Consider the following 6,817-nt stretch of genomic DNA (forward strand, 5'->3'; position numbering starts at 1 on the left):
CTCAACAGTGAGTGTTCATCAAAGAGAGAAATATATCAGGATTGCCCAAGGTAAGTGTGATGGCATAGCCCTTGTTCTATGTATACATGAATGACCTGATGAACAGGATGAACAGAAATTTGTAGCTATTCACTGATATACATTGATTTACGGGAATGAATTGTTGCTGAGTGACTGTAGGGGTATAAGATGACTTAGACAGGATTTATGATTGGTGTTATGAATGACAGCTTGATCTAAAAGTAGAAATATATCAATTAATGCTGATGATTAGGAAAAATAGTCCTGTAGTATTTGAATACAGCATTGGTTGTGTGCTGGTTGCGGCAGTAACATTGATGGAATGTCAAGGTGTGAAACTGTAAAGTGATACGAAATGGAATGAGCATGTAAGGACAGTAATAGGGATGGTAAATGGTAGACTTCAGTTTAGTGGGAAAATATTAGGAGATCACATATTAAACACTAGTGTGTACTGGAATGAGATTTTCACTCTGCAGCGGAGTGTGCGCTGATATGAAACTTCCTGGCAGATTAAAACTGCGTGCCCGACCGAGACTCGAACTCGGGACCTTTGCCTTTCGCGGACAAGTGCTCTACCATCTGAGCTACCGAAGCACGAATCACGCCCGGTACTCACAGCTTTACTTCTGCCAGTATCTCGTCTCCTACATTCCAAACTTTACAGAAGCTCTCCTGCGAACCTTGCAGAACTAGCACTCCTGAAAGAAAGGATATAGCGGAGACATGGCTTAGCCACAGCCTGGGGGATGTTTCCAGAATGAGATTTTCACTCTGCAGCGGAGTGTGCGCTGATATGAAACTTCCTGGCAGATTAAAACTGCGTGCCCGACCGAGACTCGAACTCGGGACCTTTGCCTTTCGCGGACAAGTGCTCTACCATCTGAGCTACCGAAGCACGAATTGCATTTGATTCGTGCTTCGGTAGCTCAGATGGTAGAGCACTTGTCCGCGAAAGGCAAAGGTCCCGAGTTCGAGTCTCGGTCGGGCACGCAGTTTTAATCTGCCAGGAAGTTTCACTAGTGTGTACTGCTTGAGTGTTTGGGATCTTCACCAAACTGGATTAAGGGGCTCCGGAACGCCCTATGCTTGCAATGTTAAAATAACGCTTATAAATTACATCTTTCCTCACAAAGTATTTGAGGTAGGAAGTTGAACTTTTTACAGATTATTTATTGGAATATGGGCTACAACTTAACACAGGGATTTTCCAAAATTTTAGTTCAGTTATTAAAGATGATTTTTTTCAATTGTAATGAAAATTCACAACATTTTTTTGCAATTTTTTATTTATATATTCAAAAATATACAGTTTTTTGGAAAAAAGGCTGCGTTAAATTATGCAGAAGGTACTGTGTAACATTTACTGAAAGTTTGAAACAAATATGTTTGGAAGATCCTTAGAAAACATGTAATTAGTATGAGAAAATAAAAGTTTTGGGAATCAAGCGACAAAGATTGGATTAACTTTTTAGTGCATTCCAGGTCCATAGGATGGATTATCTTCATCCTCTGCAAACTCCTCCTCCAGCTTCCTCTTGTTCCTCCTTCTGTTTACTCTTGCTTGTATTTCTAGACTCTTTACAGCCCTGTCTGCAGCCCGAAGGCGTTCCTTGTCTAAAGCAAGCATCGCTCGTTGTTGTGTTCATAGATTTTGCTACCATTTTCTTCAGTTGCAGTTACTGCAACACTGTTCCAAAAGGTGGTCGTGTATGAACACTTATCACATTTCAGTTGTATTTCACTAGCAAGTCCTATGTGCTTTATTATGGAGAGTTCCAGACCAACTTCACTACAATGAATACATCTTACACAGTTTGAAAAAATTCCTTTGAGAACCGACATATCAAATATTTCATTCACATCCAATTCACCCATAAAACGTTCATAGTTTTCACTCATTGAACCATGCTTCTTCTGTGAAGTATTTTCTTTCCCACTTTGACTGCTATGGGCAGGTGTACTTGAGAGGTTAGGTTCACTCACTTGGTTATCGTCTTTATTGTTTACAGTAATAACACATACCTTTGGCTTTCCAACATTTCTCCTTTTCTTAAAAGCCTTCAGAGGATTTCTAATAACTTTACTTTTACTCATTATTATACTTCAACAAAACAGAGACTCAAGAAACAGAATTAATTACGAATATTTTCGAGATAAAGACAGAGTAAATAAACATGAAACAATCGACAATCACACCAGCAATATATATTGAACCATCACAGGTTAGCCACAACACATACTTTATCTCACATCACTAAAATGTACCTGATGAACACGGACGTTAATAATAACACCATTTGACAGCAGTTGAACAGCGCCACAGTGGGTCACGCCCATGTAGAACACATTTCAAAAAAAATTTAAAAATAGTTGTAGTCTTCAGAATTGAATAAATTATATATCTATTAAAAGGTAATAGTCTGCAGATTCAGAAAACGCAAAAAAGTAAAAATTGAAAAAGGAATACATCTGACCAATTCAGAGTCACGCTACTACATTTATTACCAGCGGGTTCAATCAACACACAATTGTTATGAAGATGCTTCATGAAATCAAGTGGGAATCCCTGGAATGAAGACAATATTCATTTTATGAAATGCTACTGAGAAAATTTAAAGAAGCAGCATTTGTAGCTAACTGCACAATAGTTTTATGGGAGGGGAAGGAAAGACCAATTGTTCAACTATAAATCTTTTCTTCTCATTCTATCTGGTAAGTTTCCCCTGTCATGGGATTCTGGGTGACTTTTTCGAACTCTACCCCTTTTCCTAAGCTCTCCAGTTACTTTCCCTCCACACCTCTTCCTTTCCATTCAACCCTTCTGCTAGAAGCAGAAGCCACTGACTCCAAAATGTGTGTTCCACTGCCACCACTTGGTGGGTAGATTTTTTATCATCCAATTATATTTTATTTTCAAAAATTGATTATTTCTGTTGTTATAAAAAATTAATCAGAATAACAGGCAATTTACCTTAAACTTTAACTTAAATAGCATAATGTTTAGTTATTACTAACACATTTGAAAACAGTAAATAAATAAATGATAAAGAGGAGACAGCCATGTCCTTAGGTTTAAGTTTGCCTGTTATTCTGATTACATTTTTATAACAAATGGATATTTGGAATTTAATTGTAAAAACTTCACTGTAAGAATCATTCTTAGCTGTTTATTTAATGTTCAAACCTATTCCCCTGGAGCTGGTCGGTGGAGGATAAACTGAATAATGAATACAAATATTGTGAGTTGCCTAATTTACAAATAAAGGCACTGCTGTTCTGTCAGAGCAATCCACCTTCCTTCCTTCTGCTGCAGTTCCACAAGTATGACAAGTCTGATAGCTATGGCACTGCAGTCATCTCATTTGCACTTACTGAAGTTTGCAGGAGTGTAACACAGTCATGACTTAAAAAGAAGAAGAAGAAGAAGATGCATTGTATATGATTCAGAATGTATATCATTACAAAAGGAGTGCTGTCTGGAGTAAATTCCATACTTTTAGACAAAAAGCATACAAATTTTCTCCAGTGTAAACATGTTAGTTGTATCCTTGTTTATTCTATGACCACCATGAGCAATCACATGTGCAGCAGCAAACAAAGATAGGGCACAGATCTTCACTGGTATGACTCTGCAGCCAAAAAGTACATGGACTAATTGTGAGTTGTGTAGCATATCATTAATTTCTGTAACTTTTTTGAAGACTGTTGTAAGTTTATTTCTAAAATTAATCACCATTTAGGGAATGATTTGCACTGTACGCACAGACTCAATAACACTTCAGACATGTATGTATGTCAACATAATGCTTGAACATTCTTTGAATATATAGTAAATATTAAAATAAATTTGCAGCAGTCTCCAAGTAAGTTTTATATGTACATGGTGTCCCAGGAGGAATGAGCAGTATCCAGGGATATGACAGGAATAATAATTTGAAGTAAAAAAAGTCTAGTAAGCATGGGTTCTGGAATGCATAACTTTAGAGCTATAAGGACTTCTTTAATTTAATAAAATTGCAGCCAAATAGTCAGATACAGTTACTTTACTTTGCCTAAAGGACTAGTCCAAAACAAATTATGTACTCCAACAGCTTCAAGAACCAATGTAATAACAAATGCAGTACAGCTCACTCCTGTTGGAACAAGCACACAGAAGTCCGAAAGCAAGATCAATAATTCAGGGAAACACTCCACTATTCCAAGTAGTTGCAAGAATAATGGAAAAACAAGATCAGTGCAGCCTATAGTGACAACCGACACACCGAAGAATGGAAAAATGAGCTTAAGACCAAAACGATCTTCAAGAATGAAACAGGATTTTTTCTACCCCAGAACAGGAAAAGTTGCAGTATAGAACTTTCAACAAATGTGCAGACAACCAACTTCTCCATGACCAGTTCGATAAAACAAACTGTAAGTGTAACTAAATCTAGGCTCCCATCAAATTCTTTTCAAGACTGCAAACTCACACAAAATAACGAGTTTAAAACTCTTCAATAAACTTCCAGCATCTGCTCGGTCACTGAGCAGTAATATTTTCAAACGTAAGGTTTATGACTGGTTACTCAAACACCCATTTTATAAGATAACAGAATATTTTGAAATAATCATTGACATTAGTATATAAGAATATTCCTAAAAAGAAAAGGAATTAAATTGTAAAAACTTTACTGTAAAGTTATTGTTAATTGTATATTTAATGTTCAGACCTATTCCACTGTAAGTGGTCAATGGTGAATAAACTGAATACTGAATATGAATCTAAATATTCAGTCTCTAAGAAATAAATACCTTGAACTAGAAGTTGCTTTAGATGATTTTAGCACTCAGTGCTTGTGTCTTTCGGGGCATTGATGTAGGGAATATGAATTAAACAACATCATTATACACCCTTTTAGACTAGCTAGCTCTTACTGCAGGGAAAATGCCAGAAGTGGTGGTGTCTGTATGTATACAAAAACAGGGATAAAATTCAAAAGGAGATGTGATATTGAAAAGTTAAGTGTAGAAAAGAATTTTGAAGCAGCTGCTATTAAGTTGTATAGTAAGCAAAGGAAAATGATAGTAATGATTGTGTACAGGTCACCATGTGGAGATACAGATAAATTTTTTTCAAAACTAGAAATTATGTTAAACATTGGGTACAATGAAAAAGCTACTGTGCTTCTTTGTGGGGAACGTAACACAAATCTTATTTGCAAGAATATGGTTAAACATAAATTTCTGAATATTTTACAGAGTTTTAACATGTTACCCCATGTAACAGGTCCTACCCGAATAACACACACATCACAGACCCTCATAGATAATATATTCTCAAACATAGATTCCACTGAAGTGGAGGTCAATAACACTGACCTTGGTTTATCTGATCACACTGCTCTTGTGCTTACCGTTCCCCCAATGCCTGTGAAAAAAACATCTTGCCACACTTATAAAAGAATTTTTTCTAAGGAAAACAGCACACATTTTGTTAAATGTCCAACCAATGAAAGCTGGACAAATGTGACATCAGAATCAAGAGCAAATAATGCACAAATACCTTTTCTTCTATATTCATGTCACATTTTGAAATGTGTTTCCCTAAGAAGTTAGTGAGGTCCAAGTCTTCAGAACAAAAAGCACACAAACCTTGGATAACTACAGGCATTAGCATTTCCAGTGATACCATGAAAAGACGGAACCAAGAAATTAAAACTTGCTCAGATCCACAGTTTGTAGAATATGTAAAAACATACAGAAAAATATACCAAAAGGCAGTAGCAAAGGCAAAGTTGCTATATAATGACAGTTTAATCAGTAACTCAGACAATAAACCACAAACTATATGGGACATTGTGAGGAATGAAGCTACTACCTTGGGAGAAGAGGAAGAAATAATACTCAAAAGCAGTGAAAATTGCAATATAGAAAAGAAGGAAATGGCAAACTATATTAATAACTATTTTTTAAATGTACCACATTCATTAAACATAAACTTCACAAAACGAAAAATAATACATGCTCCAAGGGTTGCCTGCAGCATGAATATTCCTTCAACAAATGAGCAGGAAGTAATTACAGTGATTAGAAGCTCAAAACCAAAAATGGCAGCAGGTGTTGATGAAGTACCAGTTTCAATCATAATAAGGACTGCAGCACAGGTTGCAAAATCTTTAGCACATATTGCAAATTTATCCTTTAGTGAAGGTGTGTTTCCTCAGCGACTGAAGATCTCAAAAGTGAGGCCACTATTTAAAAATGGAGATAAACATAAAATAGAAAACTACTGTCCCCTATCACTTCTTCCTGCTTCCTCCAAGATATTAAAGAAACTAATGAAATTAAAAGTCACTAGTTACCTAGACAATAATAAACTTTGGAATAGTAATCAACATGGCTTTCATGAAAAATGAAGCACAGAAACTGTACTCATAGACTACACCCAAGAAATAATTAAAAATTTGGAGAAAAACAAAAGTGTAGTAGAAATAAATTTAGATTTATCGAAAGCTTTCGATATGGTCTGCCATGAAATCCTCCTTGATAAGCTGGAAGCAGTAGCAAGTTTGCTGCCATTTATTATAGACAATTTCATTTTGTACATCCTATACTTTAATTTCTGTGTATGACAAATCCAATTGTAGACAATTTCATTTTGTATATTCTATATTGTTAATTTCTGTATATGACAAGTCCAATATTGTTTGTACGATGACATGGATGCTAAATAAAATAAAATAATTAAATAATAAATTTTACATTTACATTTACATTCTACATTTTTGCATATTCATTTATTGATTTCACTATG

This window comes from Schistocerca serialis, chromosome 4, assembly GCF_023864345.2.
Source record: "Schistocerca serialis cubense isolate TAMUIC-IGC-003099 chromosome 4, iqSchSeri2.2, whole genome shotgun sequence".
NCBI lineage: Eukaryota > Metazoa > Arthropoda > Insecta > Orthoptera > Acrididae > Schistocerca > Schistocerca serialis.